Source organism: Nesoenas mayeri (genome assembly GCF_963082525.1).
Source record: "Nesoenas mayeri genome assembly, chromosome: 1".
Lineage (NCBI taxonomy): Eukaryota > Metazoa > Chordata > Aves > Columbiformes > Columbidae > Nesoenas > Nesoenas mayeri.
In genome coordinates this window covers 174,580,371-174,605,534 of record NC_137541.1, presented here as the reverse complement: position 1 = coordinate 174,605,534, position 25,164 = coordinate 174,580,371, and positions in this window count along the sequence as shown.

Below are 25,164 nucleotides of genomic sequence, written 5' to 3'. Positions count from 1 at the left end.
CAAGCCTTTATAGTTTTATAGCATTTTTCTAAGTTCTTCACCTAAAGTTACTTTTCTAATTTTAAACAAGAATCTTGAACCACCTGTATGCAGACTACTTATGGCTATACCGGTATTATGTAGAAAAATAAACTATTCCAAGAACTTATATTGATTGTTATATTCTTATTCTGTTTCCTAGGCATCTACTATTAAACCCATTTAGTACCATGATACTGAGTTAGAAATCTGGTACAACTTTGTTATCTTTCCACAGGAAATACTTTTCCTCTGTCTGAAAGTATTAATACAGTACTGATAGTACCCAAAGGATAGCAATTGTAGAAGCAAAAACGTATTTTTTACTTTTTTTTTTTCCACATGTCTAACTTGATGGTTTTTCTCCATTGTTTATGATGAATTTATGTGGAAATTATGCATTCTGTTTATAACTGTACATCTACTGTAACTGTTCTAATTATAGTATCTTTCTCCATCAGAGAGAACTGGAACTGAAATTCTTTTTGGAAGGATTCTGTCAGGATTCCTTCTACCTTTTAGTTTAATCTCTACCCAGCCCTATAACTGTAATCCCATTTCCACAGAAACATCACTAAAGATTTCGGCTTGTCTGTAGTAGTTGGCTCTGATGAGACCACATCATAGTTTAACATTTTTCTCTTTTAAACATTGATGGGATGCACCTGGACCTAGCAATCAGTGTTTTTATATTTATAAATTTTCAGTTGGAAATTAATTGCTGGTTAAGAGGTGCATCACTTCTGTCTATATTTGGCATAGCTGTAATTGGAATAATGTTTGCTAACCGAGGAAGACAGAGTAGATTACAGAAGAGCAATCTTGAGACCATACTAGCTGTCAAACTAAGTTATAAACCAGTTTTTGGTGTCATTGATCATTCAGTTGAATCACTAGGAAATGCAACTAACCTAAGAAGAAAGTATACCTTTGTATCTCTGTTGTTGTGTTTTGTTTTGTTTTTTTTTCCCTTCATCTGACATGTTAGAAAAGTCACCACTTGCTGTATTAGTAGAAACATGCACAAAACAAGGCAAGTTCACCTAGTATTAAGTTTCAGAACTTAGCATACTGGTAGCTGATAAGTTTGTGTTAGCTACAAACATATTCTAGCTCATGTATACCTTGCTGATCCTTCACTTGCTGATGCTTTCTGTGAGAAAACCTCTTTGCAGTCAACATAGGTTCCTTTAAAGTTGAATTAGAAACTAGAGCAATTTTCTTGGACATATATTTATCTAATTGTCCATTAATTAACATACTGGTACATTTCCAAATTTTCACAAATGTGTGCTTATTTACACAGTTTTATAAAATACTCCTGTTGTTTATTTATCCTAAAATATTCAGGCATCAACGACATCATCCATAAACAACCAGTAATAATGAAGAAAAGAAGTCTTGGGCAATCATTCTTTTAAAAACAATATTAAAAAAGCTAAATCAAAGCACAGATGGAAATCACCCTGAGTATCATTCACTTTATTTAAATTTAGGAATTGTATTTATTTTCTACACATTTCTAGTACCCAAAGATGTCTGAGATATCTCCATGGAGCTGGTAGACACTAAACATCACCAGTTGAAATCCTGTATTCTATGTCTGAAGAACAGAAGAGCTACACTAATAACATCTGGAATAGCAATAGATGATGTTGTTTGATCAGCAGAACTCAGCACTAGCTGTCTGAAATGTCTAAATATGAGCAAGGTGTCTACTTTCTCATTATAGAAGGTCCTTTATCTATTATACTTCCACAAACTCCTCCACAAGACATACCTTAATGACTTTTCAATTAAGCATAATCAATTTTGTCTGATTAGGTGATTGATGCCACTAAGTACAAAGTAATGGGTGGAAAATAAGTAATGGGACCATATGTCTTTCAGGTAGCCTAGGAAGAAATGAAGCACTAGTTACATCAGCACTGCCACAAAAAATGGTGAATGTAAGAAAAGGTCCAAGTCAGAAATTCATATCCTCACTGCCTCTACAGTCTATCTGTAGCTAATCAGAAGATATTTACAATTTTACATTGATAGTCCAGCCTCAGACTGCCTAAAATGATGTCTGTCCTGTAGACACATGATAATTATGACTCATAGGGGTGAACCTAGGGAGAGCTAGGTAGTCTACCTGAGATTGGCCACTTCAGACCCATCGAAATATGTGACAAGTGATTAGCTAATCTTGGTGCTCACAGGTAGAGAGCACTATAAAAGAGAATATGATAAAGAGGTGTACACACATAAAGTGTACTTGATTATTCCATAGTCCCACAAGCACTAAACCTGAGTACTGGAAAGAACAAAAACACAGTAGACAGAATCACAGAATCACAGAATGTTAGGGCTTGGAAGGGTCCTCGAAAGATCATCTAGTCCAATCCCCCTGCCGGAGCAGGAACACCTAGATGAGGTTACACTGAATGACAGGTTTCAGTTCACAAGACATTTGAGGCATAGCCACTTGACTCTCTCACTTTCACTAGCTTCCTACAACTTAGTACAACTCCAAGTACAGATACCATATGCTTTTTTAATCACTTTTCTTTGCATGCGGAGTGGAAAAGATAAAAAGTGAACAGAGGTGAGGCTTCACTTTGTATAGATAAACCAATAAAGAAAAAATGTGAACAGCACAATATCTTACAGATGTAGACTGATGTTTCTAGTCCTGAGTGAGTTATTTATCATAGCTACATGTTCACACTTTTATATCTAAATAAAAGAAAACAGAGATAATTTTTCACCAAGTGACATGGTCCAGATTGCACTATCAAATTTGGCTCTCCTTCCATTTGTCCCTTATAGTGAGTAGCCACTTCTACACATTATTACTATTAACAGTACCTGAAAGGCACTCTGCTGGGAACTGTGCCAAGGTACTTTCTGGAAAAGTTCTAAGTGAAACAGACCATTTCTTCCCAGAAGTCTGATAATGATTGAGTTAATGCTTTGAGTCTGCTTTATGTAGCAGCCTTGATTACCTGTCCTAGTCACATACTAATAAGGCCAGATGTAGTTTGTAACTCACCCATTGAAAAGTAAAGAAAGCTTTCTTTGAGATAAAGAAAATACTGTTGGAGCTAGTGGTCATAATCAGTGTCCTTCATTTAATACAGTAGAAACAATAATGCTTTCTGAAACTCAAGTATCCATAGAGAGTGAAAGTCTCTGGTCAGGGAAAACATACATTAAGTATGCTCAAGATTAAGACTTAAATGAAATGGAAGTATCACTGAGAATTTTGAAGTTTACCTGTAAGTGCATGAGTAGAAGTACCAGCAGAGAGACAAGGCAGAGAAATAATAATGGATAAGTGCAGAAACGAGGTAGTAGCAGCAGAATTAGGGGGGAGGGGAAACTTTTGGGGAACTGTATGCTGATCAATCGAAAAGATAAAGGAAATGGGTCCCTTGTTGCTTAAGTCATCCTGTGTTCAGGGATTTAAAACAAAAACAAAAACAAAAACAAACAAAAAAAACCACAACAAAAACAAACAAAAACCACAAACAAACAAACAAACAAAACCAACATGAAACTCTGAGTTCTGAACTTTGACTAGTTGCTGAGGTCAATTGAAGTTATATTCTGAACTGCTTCCAAAGTATTTTTCAAAAAGCCCTGATAGATAAAAACAACACTTTGTTCAGCTTGGAGAAGAGGAGACTGAGGGGGGACCTCATTGCATCTACAGCTTCCTCACAAGGGGAAGAGGAGGGGCAGGCACTGTTCTCTCTGATGACCAATTACAGAATCCAATGGAATGACAGGAAGATGTGCCAGGGGAGGTTTAGGTTGGACATTAGAAAAATGTTCTTCACCCAGAGGGTAGTGGAACATTGGAACAGGCTCCTCAAGGAGGCAGTCACGGCTCCAAGCCTGGCAGTATTCAAGAAGAGACTGGACAACGCTCTCAGACACATGGTGTGAACTGTGGGGTTGTCATATGCAGGGACAGGAGTTGGACTCCATGATCCTTGTGGGTCCCTTCCAACTCAGGACATTCTATGATTTTATGATTCTATCATTCTAACATATGAATAGTAAAAGTTGCAATGTTTTGGCATGAAAGCAGGCAGCTTATTAATTTGAACTTTAAAAAAACCCAACACAGTAGCTTATTTGTACTTGGGTAATTTCAGGGGGTTTTTTAGAAAAAGGTAACTAGAAGTCTTATATCAAAGGTGAAAGGTCTTAAAAATACCGTATTGTCTCTCACACTGAGCACATCAGCAACAAATTTTTTCTGCCCAAGGCATAGGAAACAAATATTGCTAAGTACAACACTATTCCTGTTATGATCTCTCTGCTGTCCTCAAGGACTGTCATGTTTGTGATACCAATTTCTTTATATGTTGCTTTTTGTAACAAGTCTTTGTGCCCTTGTACATACTTTACCTGTTCATCTGCTTTCACAGATATGGACTTTCAAGACTGGAGGGACAAAGAAGGACAATAGCTCTTCCTAAAGCTCTAGTGCTGTACTAAGAATAAACTACCTTATTTTCTAAGAACCCTTAGCCTACTTGCACACTAGGATTAGACAATGAAAATAAATACATTACTGTCTTTTACTTATTCTAATTAAAATTCAAGATATCTGAATTATCTATTAATAATCTCTCATATTTATATATACTCTCATCTTGTTGTGCTCTATACAAAAGCCTATCATTCAGACTTTCTACAGAATAGGGAATGAATTTCACTGTTGGTAAATATTAGCACTAATAGAAAATATAGCTATATCATTATTACTAGCAATCATTTATATAAAACTGTAGCATGTGCTATGCTTTACAAAGAAATAAACATTTTGAGCTACCAAAGTTACTTAGGTTAAACACCAAACTACTGCAAACCAAGGCACAGGACAGCTCTCATGAAAGCTGTGGACTGTTAATTTTCACAAAACAAGGGGAAATAACTTAAAATACATATTTTAAAGGAAGTCTTTAAAAAAATCAATAAAAGACAAGGTTCATTCTAGTTGTACAGATGCAGTGTGTACAGTTAGTGATTCATGCCTTCAGTTTTCCTTATTGACTTCAATTGCTCTTATCTAATTTTAGGTAACAAACATGTATAATTGAAATGTCCTTGTATAGTCTATTAAGACAGATAAACATTTCCAACAGGTGAATCAGGTCTCAAAAAAATACAGAAACACATGCTTTTATTTAGATGGAAATTCTTGGATAATCATAAAAATACAGTTTGAATATGTTTTCTATTTTTTTCTAATGTTTACATCCTTACAGGTATATATTGGCAAGCACATCACATAGTTTGGTTTGTATGGCAAATTAAGCTATTAACTTGATCTGTCTTGCTACCTAAAAGAGGGATATGGAGCAAATGTCTATAGAAACTGTCTGTCTATTACTATTTTGTCAAGAGCTTTGAATTTAACTCTGACCAAGTTGAGCTAGAGCTTTCTAGACACTGCACTTGTATTGCAGTACAATTGATACATAACCAAAGATTCTTCCCAGTTCCTGCTCTAACAACATTATTGTTATTTGTAAATTATTTGATCTAATAAAATATTGATGAAAGATTCACACTGCTCTCGGTAGTGGAGTTGAAACTCATGCTCACCCTAAAAATAGTTTATTTGTAACCTATTTTCTTCCCAAGCTATGTGACTAATATTGTTACAGCCTATGTATACCAGGACTAAATCTTGACAACTATAATAAAAGTAAGTATACAGAGTTTCTGGATAACTTTCATGTTTGCCACAAAGTGCATGATGCTCCTTTTCCTAACCAATAAAAATGTAACAAATTTTTAAAGGAGTTGGAAATGCCAAGACCATAATTGTGTATGTAGAAATAATACCTAAAGCCAACTGCTTTATTATAACTGATTTATTATAGCTAACAGTCCTAAAAGTACTTAATCAAGGTTCACTCTCCCATAGGGGTCTTTACGGGCATAATTAATATCACGTAAGAAGACTAGTTCTAGACTTTATTATATATGATTTTAATATACTAAAAAGCTAGAATACAATAAATTACTAGTGAGACACTTTCAAACGATTTATGCATCTCTGGTGAGTACCAAGATGTTATATCCAGCAGTCAGCTTGGTCACCAGAAAATGCATTATTTTGCTACTTTTCACAAAAGTGAAGTGTTTAAAGGTTCTTTGTATTCCTTTCCTCTAGTCATCTCTCACACACAAACATATACTACATACATTCCCACAGAGACCACTTTGCAAGGATGGGGAAAAAAATCATGTTGAAGCTAATGAGTGAACATACACATTTTTAAAAAATGTAAAAAAAAATCCCTGATTTTGTCATAAGTAAGTTTCTGAACAAGGTAACCATCAGTCAGATATAGTATTTTAATGTTTTCTTGAAAACATTTTTTAGTGTTTGATATCATGAACATATCTGAAACGGCAGAGACAATTGTGTTATACAGCTATCAAAAAGATTGAATAAAACTAATAAGTCTTAGTATAGGAATTGCATAGTTCATCTCAAAGGTTTCAAGGGCATCTATGTCAATTAAAACACATGTTTAAAGGGCTTCAGAATTACCCTTTTTATGGACTCATTCTCCATTTATAATAAAACTTAAGTTTTTCCTCAGAAGGTATTATATTAGTCCATACTTTATTTCCAAAACTTTTTTTTTTCATAAATCCTGCCATAATCAGAGCTCTCCTCTTTATGAAAATTAAAAGGATTTAGATACACATGTATATGCAGAAAAATGCAGACGTTATATATGCTCCAAGCCAATTGGTTATTAACCAGCTTCATCTTAGAAGTCCTGTATCCACATTAGCCTAGCATATAGACACATCAGATTATAGAGAAACATGCATCTACCTGCATGCATCCATACAATAGTGCTTTCATATATTCTGAGAATGTAATTAATATGACAGGGAAGAGTGAGGCCCATGATGTATCTGAAGTTATACCCATTTATATTTCACTACTGAATAGAGGTAGCCAGATTTCACCAGGCTTAATCTCCTTCTGGAATGCATGAAAGCAGTCTCTTTGAAAGACTGAAGGTTCAGTAATTTTTCAATAATTTGCTTAACACCAGTGAACTTCAGCCTTCTTTTTTCAATAGGCCAGTGGTGGGATTCTTCTTCTCTAGCTTCAGTTTCTAAAAGTTAAGGTGTTGATTCAGCCATCTGTTTGCAGTACCATTAAAAATGCAGTTGGTTATCCTGTCTGTGTTTCAGTTGCTACTCCAGGCCACAGGTCTCCCACAGTTACCAAGACATATTTATCAGCCACACAAGGAAGACTTCAATATCCCACAGCATTTGAAACAGTGATAAAAAGCTTGTGTGTTGGATACTTAAGTCTGAGAAAATCACCTCCAGGTTCATTTAGTTTCATCCTAAGATTGGTGTCTCAAACTGTTCAGATTCATGTCTCTGGAAAAGATTATTTCTCTCCACTGAATGATTGCACAAGGAGTTTAAAGGCCCACAGATAAGCACCCTTGGAGAATGTGGGGTAGATATGTCAGAAGACCTGTGGAAGACATATACCATGCTTGAGTCTGCAGGGTATGCCTAGCAGACAGGTAGCTGAAGGGCATCACAAATGACATTTTGTGAGTATGTGTAAAATGGTCTCCAGAAGAACACTCTCAGGCACAGATTGCTGGCTTTCAGAAGTCAAGGGCAGAGTTTAGGCAACATAGGCACCTGGTGCCTCTATGATGTCCAAGACATCCACAAAAGCTGATAGATATGATGCAGCTAGAGGTGAAGTGAGTTCCATGGAGCATCTAAAATGACATGAGACTCCTGCATAGGAGTAAATGAAACAAACAGATCTCTAAAGTGAGTAGTTACATTTATACAGTACTAAAATTACATTCGGTCCTTTGAAGGCAGCCGTGAGGTTGATGTGTTCCCTGGTGAAAATGAGTTTGACACCCCTGGTCTAGAACATTTTAAAGGATGCTAGATGCTAAGAGTCAAGCAAGTAAAATGTGTCTTGATAAAAGCATTTGAGATGGTAATCCAAAGAAATTATGATGACATCTACCAGATTCATAGTGCTGCGTCTGGATCTGTGTTAACTGGTGAGTCCATGATTCATTTGATCTTGATGATCTTTTAAAAGCAGATACTTAAAACTTTTGTCCCGATTCTCCTGGAAGTAATGGTCTCTATGAACTAGTTTGTAGCCTCTGAAGGATCCATAATAAGTTTATCAACTGTCTGGTAGAAAATTCCTTGGCAACTGTCTACTAAGCCCATAATGTTTTTCCATGTCCTGGCAAAGCGACCACCAGAAAGCTTCCTAATACAGAGGTACCCATTACCAACAGTAACAATTAATGTTTGCAGAAATTTTACCAGTTGCACCAGCGCAATATATGCCAGCACACTTAAAATTCTGAACTTATACCAGTATAATTCTCTGTGTCCACATTTTTACACCAAACTAAGTGTGGCTTTTTGGTTTACCTAAAGCTATTTCCCAGGCAACACAGGAAATTCCTATTCTGTAGCTTAGAAGATATTTTGGAGAGAAATTCTGCAGAGTTGTCTTTGTAAAGCAAGAAAAAGGCAAAACTAAACAGTTCGTAAATGTAGTTTTCTGAACTGAGACATCTTGCCACAAAGCTTGGTGAGGATGATGTTTAAAAACCCTGCTTTTGTATCTGTAGAAAGAAAGAACTACTAGGGAAAAATAATATAGCACATGCTTTGTGTTCCAGCAGCTATAAATTGTACATTTCTTTTGGGACTTGGAATTCATTCTAAGAATTAAAGACTTCCTGAATGGAAATTGCTATTGTTATTTAAATATGAATTCATGCCTCTTTACATAACTTTCAAATAATAACTAGTTTTTTTTTGTTTGAATTGCTGACTTCATAAATTTACATGTAAATATCAAAGGTAGTTTCAAAGTGCATGTTATTGTGACTATAAGAGTATATTATTAGTACTAGAGTTATTAATTGTAATTAAAAATAAAATAATCAAAATACATAATAACCATAATCTACTCACTGTAACTTTAAATTACAGTCACATCTTTGGAATGAAATTGCACTGATGGGGGATACATGAAAGATTTACATGGTCTATCTACCTGTGGTACCAGACAATTCTGTTCTAAGCTTATCTTTCTATGTTATCCTTGATGAAAAACAAATAATTATACAGAAACCAAGCCAGCAACCTAAACAGAAGCTTGAAGTGTCATTTGAGTTCCTCTGAGATATCCAAAGTATAAGAGACAGGCAGTCACAATACCGAATCCATGGCAGTTAGTGACTATTGGGGATACTGTTCGTCATTCTAAATGATAATATGTTTGGTCAAAGGAAATTACTCTCTTTCTTTCCTACTTGCCCCATTTGTACAATTTTCCTTCATTTTAGGAACTGGAGGATGAAATATACCTGTCATCTGAACCTTAGGATTTATACCTTAAATGTATTTAGACAGAAAGTCATGTTTCATGTGCTTACGTCACATACTCTTTTATGTCTATTTTTCCATTTTACTGTGATAATGTCATGAATATCACTATTTAACTGGATTCAAATAATTGTATATATGTGATTATTTACATCAGAAAAGAACTATGGGCTGCATGAGATTCCAAACCCAGAACAATGTTATATTAATTGCTATAGGGTAAAGACGAACAATTAAGTTTTCAAACTGTCAGAATGCAAGAGATCACCACAGGCTGAGTCTGTGGGAAGTAAATGAGAAAACTTTATTAGAAATATTGAAATTGTCTGGTAAACAAGAATTCAGTTTCACATATATAATGTCAAGAGGTCAAAATTAATTTTCATTTTTTACCAGCATTAAACTGAAATTTCTTATAAATCAAACAATCCCTTCAAAGACACAGCGCCATGTAGGGTGCTTATTTGGTTCTTGGAAGAGTCAAACTTCTTGCTTTAAATAACTTAGTGTAGACATTACAATTTTTCTCACTCTTGGGATGATTAACTGAACCACTAAGCCTTTGGCTACTCTCTGGAGTGGTCTTCTATAATTAATAATTTCACCTTGAAGCTCAGTAAGTTTTATTGTAACCAGGATTTTCCATGAAAGCTTTTCACTTCCATGAAGAAGCATATCTTAGCAAAAAAGAAAAAAAATAAAAAAAATCTTAGCAACCTAAAGTAGAAAAAAGTTAGAAGAAAGGTGAAAGAAGTCTATGGCAACAGCTATTAGCAAGCAAGAAAAAATGAGTAGATGAGCAAAACATCAAAAATTTTTCCTGAGTGGTACTTCTGTACATTTTGGTACAATTTGACATTTGGTGCAATACAGCTGTATTATTACAGCTGGCTAACAAACTGCAGAAGCACGAGACCAGCTATGACCTGGCTGAGAGGCCTCAATTATCACAGTTCTACATGAATAGTCTAAAGATACCAATCACCTCTGCCAAAGGAATGTTCCTATGATGTTCTTGTTAGATGGTGTCTGATGAGAGTGCTTCCTCTGTGTAAGGACTGTATTTAGGATTCTACAGACAATGGATCCTTCATGGAACTTAGACACTGTTTTATGGAAGTGAAGACCTGCCTGCTGCTGAGTATACAGAACAAAACAACCTGCTGAGAAGGTAAAATCTCTTAACAGAGTTGGGTGGCACTGTTTCTGAAAAATACAAGCAATATTTCTGCTGCATATCAAGAAAGCTCTTTTCTAAGATCTGAGCTTTCCTATGTTTATGTATACAATGAAAATACAACAGAAGGAGTAAGCTAAACTGACTATGCAAAGAAATTTGTTTTACTGAATTCTCACTCTCTGTGCAGAACTTGAGTATTGTAAGACAGTGCTAATGATGAGTCTCACTTGAAAACATATACAAATATGCACACACATATTGGCTTGGTTTATTAATTTTGAATTTTCAAAATTCAATGCATGATATCCTGCTACTTTTCTTGGTCTGAGGTTTGGTTTAGGTTTTATTCCTTGTTTTATATGGGCACTATGCTTACGAGTGAAAACAAATTTATGCACATGTGACATACATGCTTATAAGTGTGTGTATTTATAATTTAGAAAGACAATGATTTTCTCCAGTTTCTTGATGAAGACTGGACTTGGTAGTGTCTGTTCAGTATTACAGGAATGCTAGTGTTTTAACCAGGGTTCTCACTGCTGAAGCAAATTCCTTTGTCTTTAATTTAACCAATCCTTTCACCCAGGCAAGCTCCTTAACTCATGATAGCTATCAACATTAATTAGATTGCCTGAAATGGTACTAGAGCTAACTGTACAGGATTTTCATCCTATTACAAAGCATTTCTAAATCAGATAGATGCAGAAGACTAATTTAAAGCTGGAGATAAAAAGGATTATGTATAATAATCAGTAAGATACACCTTCAGTTTTGTCAAATTGCATAAAATGTACAACTCATAATATTTTTTAACTTATTTGAACATTTCATAAGAATCTTTTTATGAATAAATACATTAAATCAACTTGAAAGATTAATTTGTAGATAAACAAGAAGAAAAGGAAGTTAAATCAGTCTGAGATTGTTTTAGATGTAATGAAGAAATTATTAATGAAATAACATTTTATAATGTTAAACCTTTTGACTAAGTGTTTTATAACTTTAATTAACATTTTTGATATGAAAATTAGTAGCGCTATCATCATAGATGATAACAGTGTTGAAAAGACGTGTTGAAAAACAATGATATATGGAAATGACATCTCACAAGACTTCTAGATACTTTTTTTTTTTTCCAAGTTTAATGAATTCTCAGTGTTCCAAAGACCTAAAGAGTATACCTGCAGACAAAAACATAAAAGACATGAGATATCCTTACTGATCCTGGAAAGTTACTCTACTGTATCTCTCAACACAGAGCTACTCTATAGAACTGAAGGGAGGGAACATAATCAGAATGACTATCAGATTGAATAAATGCATAATTTTAAGCAAGAGAACATGGCCATTGATAAAAGAGCTCCTGTTTTTACCTACAATACTCTAAAAATTCATCAGAAAATGTCTATGTCTTCATTGCATTACTTAAAATAACCTGAACCAAGAAATCAATTAGATGAACTATTCTACTAAAATATTAATGAGTTTTAGGTTTACTATGCCTTCCCTCTTTTTTGCCAAGCTCCTGCCATTAGCAATCTGTGTTCCGTAACAGGTAGGAATAACAAACAGATAATAAGAATGATAATTACGTTCTTATCAATTCTACTCAACTAATTTTTAGGCTTTTGTCAGAGGGAACTTGATTTGAGCTCACAGATTGACATTGCCGGTTTTGTTGCTCTGTAAAACTTAATCATCTCTCTTTGAATTGCCTACCAGAGTAGAATTTTCTCTTTTTCACATATTTATGCAAAAGCAGGAAGAACTTGAAATTCTGGAACCTTTGAAATCAGAAGTATAAAGGTTCTAGATTTCTAGGTCCAGTATAATGAACATCTAAGGGAATTAAATTCAAATTTGGGGGTGTACAGCATTCGCTTTTCCGCTTTAAGAACACTAAAAGATGTAAAAAGTAGAAATCTCTTTCCGTAATATATGAAAAAAGTAGAATCAGGGAAGATATCTGAAAGAAAAAAAAGAGTGGGGAGTAAAATAAATAGGAACAATTTTAAAGCAAATAAAGTTAGGCCTGCACATCTCAAAAACACTAGTGTTCTTGTGTTCATAGATTAAATTTAGTGCCATTTTGAAAAAAAAAAAAAAAATAAAGTTGCCAGTATTTCAAGTCACTGAAACTAAATTCTCAGGAAAATGAAAAACAAAAAAAAAAAAGAGTATTCAGTTCATAGGTAATGCCTGCGTATCAACACTGAATCTGATTTTGCCAAGCAAGAGGTCTGAAGAGCTATTTTATTATTTAAATGATTTGTGACAAATTCTGACAGAAATTGCTAAATTTTTTAAACCAGTTTTCAAATTAGCTCATACTAAGAAACAGATTTACTTATAAGTTCTAAGAAAACTCTATGCATACTTAAAAACTCAAGCAGTAAATCCTGTTGTAAACAGTGTAATTTTGGGGACTATACAGTGTACTTCAAACATAACAAGTATATTCCTTCTTTAAGTGCAAAACTGGCTTTCATTATGAAGCCACTGTCAATGGCTTTCTGCTGTCTTTCCTTCCTTTGTTTCATTGGCTGGGAAATGTGCACAGGTGTGGAAGCAAAGAAAAAAACAGATACATTGTTGATTTACATTAAAAAAAAATATATTGTTATATCTGGATTTCACATAGTCTTTCAAAGAATCAGATTGCTTAGAGGAAAAAGAAATAGAATACATATAGCATTTAGTTTCTTTGGAATGCTGAACTTTTGTTATTAGAAAGAAGAAAAATCCTTTTATTTTAAATTGATTATTTATGGTGATCTTTACAATATTTTATTTCCTTGTCTTTTTGCACCCTCCACTCTCTTTTCTATTTCAGCTGAATGCAAAAATATATGGGTGGTAAATCAATGCAACATAGTCACATAATTTTATTCAGAGTTAAGTTCTTTCCAATCACATTTAAACAACTCCCTTCCACTACCACAAGCCTTCATCCTTTATTTTCACCAGTTCACTGTCATCTAAGAAAATGAAAGTTAACGGAGAGATATTAAGACAGTGCACATGACAGAGAGTAAAATGCTTAAGCATAAACAGGAACTGTGCTATATCTGATGTTAAGCCCATGCATATATAGTGTTATTGGGTTAGCTATATTGTAGAATGATAAACTTATTTCATAACATAGGGTGAGGGGATAAGAAAAAAGTTATTACTGTAGTCCTCTAAGGATGCCTCAGACTAGATAAGTTTATTTAAGACTGACATTCACAACTACAGTGGCCAAAATGGAAATATAGCCATTATTGCTCCTTTCCTGACCTTAAATATAAAGAAATGTAATGACAGTGTATATTGTGACTCAGAATAGATGTCATACACAAATAATGGGTTACTACCTTTAGAAAGGCTCATAACAGAGATAGAACAGATGTTATCTTAGATAATGAATCTTACAATAAGAAAGGAAAAACAAATACTTTACAATATTTGCAGAATTACTTGGAAAAAAAGGAACTTTCGAAGTTTTCCATGAGGCGTCACCGAAGTCTTTACAGAAAGTTCCCATAACATGCAGAAGACATCAAAACCAAGCAGCGCTTTTTTTTTTTTTTTTTTTGTTATTATGAAGGCACTTTGTGTGCAAATAGGAGTGTTTGATGTTTAGCTGATCTAGAAAGTCTGATTTCTTAAAGGAACCACTAGCACCATGTTTGTACTATGAATAACATGGATTAATTTAGTCACTAGAAAGGTCTTTTTGATATGCATAATCTGTACTTTATGTTTCAATTAGCAAGACTCAATGACAAACACATACTGTAGTAGTTCCTGCACAGCTATATAAAATAAAAATATATCACCATCCACATTTTTGAGTAAGTTGAAGAAACAATGGTGAAATTAAAGGCTTTTGAAAACTGAGAAGTTCAATTAGTCTTAAAAGTCAGACAAGGCTGTGATTTGAACCAAGTAATACAGGAAGGCTGGCCAGTGAAAGAATAAAAACTTTGTTCCTCTGTGCTATGTACCTGTTACAATATTTAGCGCATCTCTGTTATCTAACTGAAGCAGTTATATGCCATTTTAGCTTTTCTTATACAACATTGTGTTTTAATATTTAAATCTGGTTTGCCTACTTCCACATAATACTGACATTAAATAAGAACTAACAAGTACAAATTCTTCTTACATCTGTACTCTTATTCAGAAATTATGTCAGTAAGCTTCACCATAGTCTTCCAATATTCATTAATATTACATGAAGTGGTTAACAAATGATTTTGTAAAAACCGTATAATAAGCAGAAGCATTTACCTCAGCATTTAGAAAGATAATAAAAGATATAATGAATAAACCACACTGGAATAAATACATAAGGTATTTAGGCATGTATTTAAAATGTGTAATTGTATTCATTCAAGCATTCAAGTTCAGATGCTAATTCTCCATACATTCGATTAGTGCTTGCAGTGATTGTCTTTAAATGTATGTTTTCCTATAAGAATATTCAGAAAACTTTTGCTAAAAACAAATAAATAAACACTGAAAAAACCCGAAAGTATTACATCCTGATATTTTTTGGTGGGTTTTTTTTGTGTGTATTTTTTGTTTGTTTGTTTTTGTTTGTTTTTAGTGTTTTTTAGCTTTAAAACAAAAATAAGATGCTCCACAATCCTGAAAAAGCTCCAACCTCTTTACTCTTTCAGAACAGCAAGCTCTTTTTTTATCTATGCACAGAGATGTTTGTAAGTATCTGTCAGTTTATCCATCTGTCCAGAAAATAACTGCATATCTACAGGATATATCTCTGTGCCTTTTTTTTTTTTTTCCTTTTTCTCATTTTAGAATGAGAGATTTAGGGGAAAAAAAAAATAAATTACAATTTTGCCCCTCTGGGGAAGAAGGTAATTTTACTGTCTTTCTTATTTTTCATTCTTCTGGATCAATAATCATTCACTGAGGAATTCAGGTGAAATCCTCCTTTTAAACTCTGAAGTTACAGAGGAACTATCACATCTGAACAAATGCAGCCTCTCGGGAATGTAAATAGATGCTTAGTTTCTGATTATCTCTTTATTTTCCTAGCTTGACTGATTTTGCCCATGCATGCATGCTGGTGGGAAATAAGAAAGATCTTTCAGAGTTTGTTCAATGACTCATTCAATATACAACAACCTTAAGAACAAAACAGCACTTACTTAAATAGGGGGGGTAATTAATTACCTTATAGTACATATGATTCTTTAATAAAATATTTTATTTAAGAGTCTGTACTGTTTGTGCATCTTTCCAAGACTGGATTCCTCATGAATAACAATTTGCACCATAAAGCAAGACTTTCACATCACTTAGTACATTACAAATAAAAATGGAAGGTGAAAAAAGCTCAAGGAAGTAGTTACTTTACAAAAAAAAATATTCTTTTTTAAGTGATAGTCCAGACAAATTCCATCTCCAGTAACCAGTATATTATTCTTTCAGCAGGTGCTAAGTTATCTTCATTTGAAGATAAATTTCAGAGCAAGCCTATTAAAGTAATCTAAATCTGCATTCTAGACCAGAGGCACAGGGAACCTTGGACAGGGACGTGGCAGGGAAACCCGGAGGGGTTAGTATAGAACCACTGTTCGATAGTATCAAAGACAGAAGTGTTTCTGAGACAGTTCACAGATTATAATGTTCCTCTCTGAATATGCTTTTAAATTACATTTACTGTCACACCTTTGATACAAGACAACAAGCTTTGACAGTACTTGCAACCCACTTGTAGCAATACCTTGGGACAAGGAGGTCATGAATGTAGAAGCAATCCTAATGACTACCACAACTTTCTGAAATGTACATCGTTTAGAAAATGGCTTACTTAACATTTACAAAATATCATATGAAAATTATATTTGAAAAGATGAGGAATTTAGAATAAATATGCCATAATTTAATCTCTTTTGTTGTTGTTGTTGTTGTTACTCAGCTCTTTAAGAAGATACTGGACATTTGGACCCTGATTTCTTTCTGCAACTGGAGGAATACTCTAAATTAGAATGTAAGTCACATTTTTGTCCAGAGAGAGAAAGAGGAAAAATGTTTCAGAAATGATGGTCAGAAGTGGACTGAATCACTTGTAGGAATATTCTATAGTCTTTAAATGACCATAGAAATAGCTTGGGGTGACTATGGTTCTAAAATAGATAAACTCTGAAAACACTTTGTTTGAGTCAGGTACCTGAAACCAGAATAAGCATTCTGGGGGAAAGCATCATTTTCCCCCTGTGTCTGTAAAATGGAAGGTAGCTTAATGGGAGGTCCTGCTTATATGTGGTCAACTGACTTGATAAACTCATTGGAAGCCCGAGATGCTTTTAACTATGTGATCAAGAGGTGATATGTTTCTTCATGGATTTAGGGAAAAGAGAAACTAATTACAGTATTCCTGAGGAAAAAAAAAAAAAAAAAAAAATTACCAAAGCCCTTTTTTTTTTCTCTGTTGTTGTCACGGAGAGACCTCAAAGTCAGTTTTAGGGGACAAAACAAGTTCCAAAACAGACTTTTTATTCTGGCCGGAAAAGTACAGCCAATGAATAGACCAAAACAGGGTTTATACAATTAGTTATCACTCTGGTAACATAAGATAAAGGTTTGGATATCAGTTGAGGAGATTATTGGGGTGCAGCAAATGAGAATAATGAGGATCCACAGCGTGCATGCACACATTCACAAGAAACAAAGCCAGAGACCTCTGAGTCCAGGATACTACATTCGCCTGATTCAGCAAGGAGTACAATTGCCTGGTCAGCAAGAACTACAGTAGATTATCACTCACCCAAACGAGGAGGTGAGGTACTTCCAATCCTGGGAAGTTTCCTTAGACAGCATTTCTGCCTAAGGGGAGGGCTCTGGTAGAGACCTGCTGCTCTAAGACCACACAAAGGGAATCTTCATCGGGGACCCCATTTTGTAGTCTGATCAGATCTGGCTGTTGGCATTCCAGAAGCTCCTAGCCTTCTCTGGGCCCCTGCTCCTCTGCTAACAACCCTGCCCAACTGACTCCAGTGCCACGAAAGAGCCATTAACTGCCCCGTTGAAAGAGAGGGGGATGTGGGGATGTACAGCTGCCACACAGCAGTTCTCAGAGTGGGCAAGAGTGCAACTGCTACAGTTGTCTCAGTTGTCTTCAAGGAGAATGACAGGAACATGTAGAAGTACTAGATCATGACTATTTTCAAGGAGGATTTAAACATCATCATCTTTTTTTTTTTTTTTTTTTTTTTTTCCCCCCACTAGCAGGTAGGATCAATATAATTTTAAATATTAGAAGAAAGTCAGTTATAAAAGTCAATAGTTCAAAACTGGCATTGCCCCAATTGTAATGGGGAAAATTTGACTGCCAGAGTCTCTAATATTACTGAGTATTGGAGAGCCAGAATAAAGGTGTGCCTGCTACATTTGCAGAGGAAAAGCATTCACTCCTTTCTGGTCAACAGTAACAGTGGAGGCTATGCAGGCAACCCACTCAAAGAAATAAATGGCCCAAACCCAGCAATGACATCCTAATATGCATCTGAAAAAAGATCTTAACTCACATAATTGTTTCTTTTGCTTTGAACACATTACCACTGGTTTTACACTTTTTTTTTTTTTTTTTTTAATCTTCTGATACATCATAATCAGAAATAAATAGAATCAGAATACAGCAAAATCAACTGAACAGAGATTTTAAAGTCAACATAATTAATGTGTCTTAACTAGCTCTTTTATTCCATCCAAACTTGGCACTTTGCCTTTCTTTTTCTCAGGGTTCAGCTCAACTCCTCTTTGCACACAGATTTTCTTAGATGTTTTTAAGGTGCCTATAATATTCTTCTTATCTCTTGAAAATACTTCTATTGTCCTCCACAGGTGCATGTTTCAGGACCTATTTCTCCCTAGTACTGATGAAGACTCCTCAAGCAGCCCTCAGCTTTATCCTTTTTTTTTTTTTTTTTCCCTTGAATTGTTACATTGTCATTCTTTTAGAAATTTCAAGGTACATTCATAATGTTGAATAGTTCTTAACTTAGAGGTCTCTGTGAGATTCTCTCCTATTTTGCTATAACATTCTCAAACTCTTACATCCCATGAGGCAACTATTGTACAAAAGTTCATAAAGGTGTGGAAAAGTAAATGCAAGTATAGAATTTAGGATGGTTTCCTGAGCGGGAAAATACCTGATCATTTGGCATGTAGAAACTCTAGTGATGTGTAGATTAGGAGATTTGCAGATTTACGTGATGATTCCATCTATAATGTTGTCTGGCACAGTTTAGAGTGCAGAGGCAGAACAAGGCATATGTATCTAATTAATACTTTTGAACCATAGAAATTCTATATAATTCTTGGAATGGGAAGGAAAAAAGTATTGGTATGATGAGAATTGAATAGGATTGCATGATAGTTCAGGCTGGAAGGACTTCAGGAGGTCTCTGGCTGAAAACAGGGTCAGCTGTGAAATTGGATTAGTTACTCAGGGCTTTATCCAGTCTGGATACTCAGTTACAGTTTCTGCTATTTTAAGAATCCCTTTGATCAAATAGAAAGTCATTCACAATTAAATCTAGTTAAATGACACTTTCCACTGAATAAAGCTACAGAAAATGATAATTTATAAAGTTTAATTCTAGAATTACAAAATAGCCATAAAATAGGCTTGGACATAACTTGGGCTACCAATATTGTGTACCTGAGCTGTACAACTATCAGAAACACCTCTTGAACTGTATTTTTTTCTTTAGTTCTGCAGAAGTTCATGTATGAGTACAATCTTCTACCTAACACAGTCATGGAGAAGTGGTTTTTAATAAGTAGCTGGACTGTCTCTGTCCCCTTATACTTTAAAATTTGATGCTTTATTGCTTAAGTACTCCTGCATGTTATTCACTTTATTATGAGTTTTCAGTGAAGTTGAGAAATAAATCCATTAATCTGAAAATAGGTAAAATATGTCATCTATTGTATTGCCGGTTTTGAAATGTATTTTCTTTATTCTAACATTTTCAAATACTTTGCTAGAAAAAAACCCTAGAGTTTACAGAAATGCTAGGAAAGGTTCCAATCAAAAACTAAATCAGACTGCTTTCTCTTAAGGTGTTGAATGTCCAAGCTATATTAATGAGTAAGATAGTTAATGCTCTGCTCTAAAAATACAACACATCAAAACTTATCCTATGGATTTCAAAATAGTGCAGATAAAACAAGAATAATATAGTATAGAGAAGTCTAGAATTCAGTCACATTATTTCTGTCTATTGGAGCTCCATATGCAAGATTTTGTTGACATCTGCATTGAACCAAACATAAGATCGCTCCTGAAACATATGCATAGAATGGGATTAACCTTAATAGCTTTAGACTTTTACTATGTAGTTACCCACATGAACTAGTCATCTAGCCTCCTTTAAGTATGTAAGAAGAAAAAATAGTAATTTTCAGGATGTACTTGACCTATCTTAAACTTCTACCTCAAGAGTAGAAAAAATGCTGTCTGGAAAATGTTTAATCCAGACACATGACAAAACCAGAATGGTGCACGTAGTGGCTACATTTAGGATCCACTCACACACACATACACACACACCAACCCAAGAAAACCCTAAGAAAAAGATAGCACAAAACAATTAAAGGGTTTTATTTGGTTAGTTGGTTGGTTTTGTTTGTCTATTTTTTATTTGGTTTTCAATTTTTAACATGTTTACTGTTTTGTATGTAACTGCCACTTAAATGTAAATTGCTTTTTACTATTTTTGACATTTTTTTTCCTATTCTGTTCTCATTAATGTTAAATAATTCTGCTCGCAGAATTATGAACACAAAAGCTCACACATTTAAAAAATTCTCATGCTAGTCACTTGGTAGCATAGATACATAGAATCAACTCCAAAGTAAATATTAATATTTGGAAAGAGGCTCAAACTCTGAATCTGGTGATTGTCATATATTGTCAGTGACTCTACTCATTTTCAAGTTCAGGAAGTTAGATATTAGGTTATTTGAAGGTACAGCAATTCAATTACTTCAGCTTCTAGTTTGTGCAGAAGCCTGATAGACAAACAGAACAGTCTTGGAAATCTGTAGAAACTTATTAATGTGTTTCAAGTCTCTGTAATCTTATGTCTTACAGCTCTAGCTCTAACATTTTTTATTATACTGAAAACTATTAGCACTGTTTTCTTTTCTTTTGTTATGTTTTCCCAAGGATGTCTAATTATTTTTTTTTTTTTCTCAGTCACAAAAAACCAAAAGAATTTGTTTTTTTAGACAATTTCTTTACATTTGTTTTGGAAAAAAATGTCTATGTACACCTGTATAATGTTTTACTGCAGAAAAATAGAGTACTTTCCATCACACCTCATAAAAGGATATGTATAGCATGGGTTGCATGTCTGAGTAGCACACTGGAGGTTCATAAATCTATTCAACATCTACTGTTTCAGTGGTATATCAATATGCATATCAACTTGTTATACTAATTAGAAATTTGGATTTAGAAATAAATTAGCAATTGTCTTATTAAAAATAATTGCTAAACATAGCCCATTAAAATGTCAGATACATTTTAAATCAAGAATCCTAGTAAAGAAATGTGTCATGTCTACACCAGCTCTTTACACCCACTATGATATAATATATATTTTTATTATATATACTTACAGAAATAGATACACATTTATTGAATATAAATAAAAGTAAAATTAATATAAATTTTATAATGTACATATATACTTCATCAGTAGTGGCTGTTATTACAATGCAATATGCAATGAAATAATCTCTAGAAAAAGCAAGATAAGATACAAGCAAATGTTAAAGACTAGTGTTACATTAAACATTCTGAGCCATAAGTGTACTGTAATGTCAAATGTCATGCAATATCTTGCTTTCTTCTCTATGAATAACCTACAGGCAGAGAAATACTAAAAAAACAATTATTGGTCAAAAAGACCAAAATAAATTAAGTGAAAAATTTATAAATTTAAATGTTAAGGATGGGCTAATAAAACCACATTGTATTTGTTTATCATACATCTATCATTATGCAGTAAAATTAATCCCCTATTCATATAAATTAATTTTCATTAAAAATCAATACTGAAGGGTGTTTCTCTCTTCCCAGATCCACTAAAGGTAATATTACCCAAATAATTTTGAATCACACTCTGTAGAAAAGATATTACTTCAAATAGAGAAAATCTAAGTACATCATTTCTGTCACACGAGATCCAATGACTGTACACTAGAAGAAGGAAAAACTTTTACTTTTCTCAGTAATATTTTCATCATCATGACTAATTCCAAACATATTTTCTGAAATGTTACAGTGGCAAAGCTCGTTAAAGTAGCTTTTCAAAATCACACTTTTGTGTAAACCTTGATGTTGCTCAGAAATTAACTAGAACATCATTAAATCAGGCTTCTGTTTAATGTTATCTAACGTTAAAGCTCCTGAAAATAAGGAGCTTAGGCTAAAAAATAGTATGTCTATCAAAAGAGAAAACTATACACTTCCAGGGCACAAGTGATCCTATCCAAACTTTTAGCGTGGCCTGTGTCTGTCTTCCTAGAGAGACTTCTTTCCATCTGTTTTATAGGAGGCATAAACACCTAGTTCATGATAACTTCTTATCTTTCAGGTACTTGATGTTAACATAGATAAAACCAAAGATAAGTCACCTGTTTTTGACAACATATTAGGTTTAGGCAGTTACATCTTCAACTCATGTCACTGTCTACTTACTTGTGACTGCTTACAACACAAGTTACTCCCTCATCAAGGAGAATGACCACACTATTTCTGAAAAGCAGCAGTCTGCCTTACACTGGATTCAAGCTTAGGTGGCTTCCCACTAGATTAATTGTCCATGCCAGATTATACTAATGTTTTTTTAATGAATCCTCATTCATAAATCACAGTCCAGCTGTTTTCCACTGTGGGAAGCTATATTACTGAAGAGCTATTACCAGGCTGGCACCTGCCCTCGTCACTTTACATCTTACAAAGCCATTTTGATTATAGTTACTTTCATTTATTTTTAAGTACTTTGCATGCAGAAATAATATGTGGATGACCAGAAAGGTCTTCAGAATATTCAACTCTGTTCTAGTCATATTATGTAGGTCAAGGAAGTATACATACGTAAAACTCTTTGCAAATAGTCAAAAATTCTTGCTATACCCCAATAAATAATCAGTAAAACAGAACATGAATGTTAAACAGATAAATTAATCAAAGAGTTCATTAATATAAGCTTCCATATATTACCAATAATTGATAAACAGTTGGTTCATCTGACCATGGCTTTTTATATCAACTTGAGGATCTTGCAATTTTAATTTTTAGAGTGCATATTTACAACCAAAGATTTTATTTCTAATCTCTTTTTACATTCCGTTTACATGGAAGGCAGAAGAATCTGAAGAGTTTTCAGAACTCTAACAATTATCTTCATAGTTCATCACATGATTATTTTCTATGTAGACATACCAAAGTTATCCCATCTAATATTAAAAACCTAAGCTTTCCATTTCTCATGTAGATAGTAGAGAAAGAAACAGAATATCTCCAATTTATCCAGATGTTGGAAACATTAAAAAGCCCTTTGGATTTATATGAGCTAGAAATGAAATGTTGATGCTTAACATTTGACAAAAAGAACTTGAGTCTCAATATTTGTAAACTTCCATCTAAGTTGCAGGACATGTGAAATTCCTTCTTCTGACAGGTGAGATTCATTTTCCTAAGCCTGGAAGGTCAGATCAGATAGTATTTGGATCCCTCCTTCACTAAGCACCAAGGTATCCTTACAAGAAAGATCACAGAGAGGAAGGATGAAGCTGCAAACTTTGTGTTGACATACAGTCAGGTTCCAGTATCCTGACAGTGCAGGACACCCACATTAAAGAAATGCATAGCTAGACTGGCTGTAAAGCCTTATATGGTTGGATAATAACCCATATATTCAATTCACTACACAAACATGAACTGATTTGAGGTTGTTTTTCCATGAATCCTTGAAAATAAATAAGTTTCTAGTAAGTTATGTGCACAACGCAATATTAATTGCAAAAGGAAGAATCTTATATTTCTTACAGCCCATTTTTATAAATATGTAAACACTTAAAATTGCTTAATTTTTACGGTGGAACCATCTCAATCATTAGAGTTTTGTTTAACTTCACAGTGAACAGGAAACTGCAGGAGGACAACATCATCATCATCATTATTATTATTATTATTATTATTATTGTTATTGTTATTAGTGTGTGTAATTTAGACAGCAATTGCACTAACACATTTATTGCTGTTACTTTCCTTCAGTTTAGAAGGAAAACAATTTGACCTACAAAACAGATTCTCTTGGTATTTTGTCAAATTTACTTTATGCCAGCAGCAGTCACTGATTTTAATTGAATGGAAACAACAGCTCTCATCCTTTGTGTCACATTGCTGGATTTTGTATCATTGAATTTCTATCTGATTTCACTGGGACCTGCCGAGTGTGGCTTATGCCAGCCTCTAAGTCTCCTTGCTATACTTCTTTCCAGGGCAGCATTGTTTGCCTTTTTTGTGCTCTCTGATTAAATTGACAGCATTTTACCTTTTGTGACTCCTGTGTCATTTTCTGTTGACAGCATCTAGTAATGGTAACAGACCAGTGTCCTTGTGGAAGGGGCAGAAACCATTGATTGGCTGGGTGTATTAATGCAGACCCTTTAAAAGTCATGCAGACGTGGCTTTGTGCTAACTGGCAGCTGAATGGGAGCCAGTGAAAGACATTATTAACCACAGATAAGACTCAGCACCCTCTATTCACTACCAATGTCATTTTGTACCATTTGAGGATCAGTTGGTAGCAAAATTTGTTAAAGCAATTCTTCTCCTCCCTATACACATCCCAAACTGAAGCTATTTAAGGCAAAAGAGTGGAAATAGTGATCTGATTAGACTGATGTTGGTAGGATGCTCATATAATTTCCAGGGAGCTGAAACACTTAATGCAATATATCTGCACTTCACAGCTAAAATCTCTTTAGGAAAACAAGATAGGCCCTGCTACCATGAGAGGTTAAATGTTTACCATGGATAGGGAATTCATAATTGCCTTTTTAGAAATGAAAAAGTGGTTACAAGAAGCACTTGGCTTTATAAGTCCTATCCATAAAACACAAGGGAGATGTAATAATTATGTCAAATCCTTCCATTATAATACTTTCAAATAGGGTAGAAAAATGAAAATACCAAAATTATTAACTTCACAAAACATCTGCATTTAAAAATAAAGTGTTTGAGAAATGGTCTTTGTGTAAGCTTATTTGCTGAACATGAAGCACTTATTCAGCTCCACTTCTGTTTAGCAACAAAATCAGACTGGTTTTTGTCATATTTTCAAGATTTACACACAAATTCCTGTGTTTTGTCTAAATTAAGAACTATGCCAATAGTTAAGGTAGAAACTACAGTGTGAACTTTGTCTTTCTTCTGCTCAGTTTACCTTATCATGAATAGCATAAACTAACCAATGTAATTTGAATTTTCA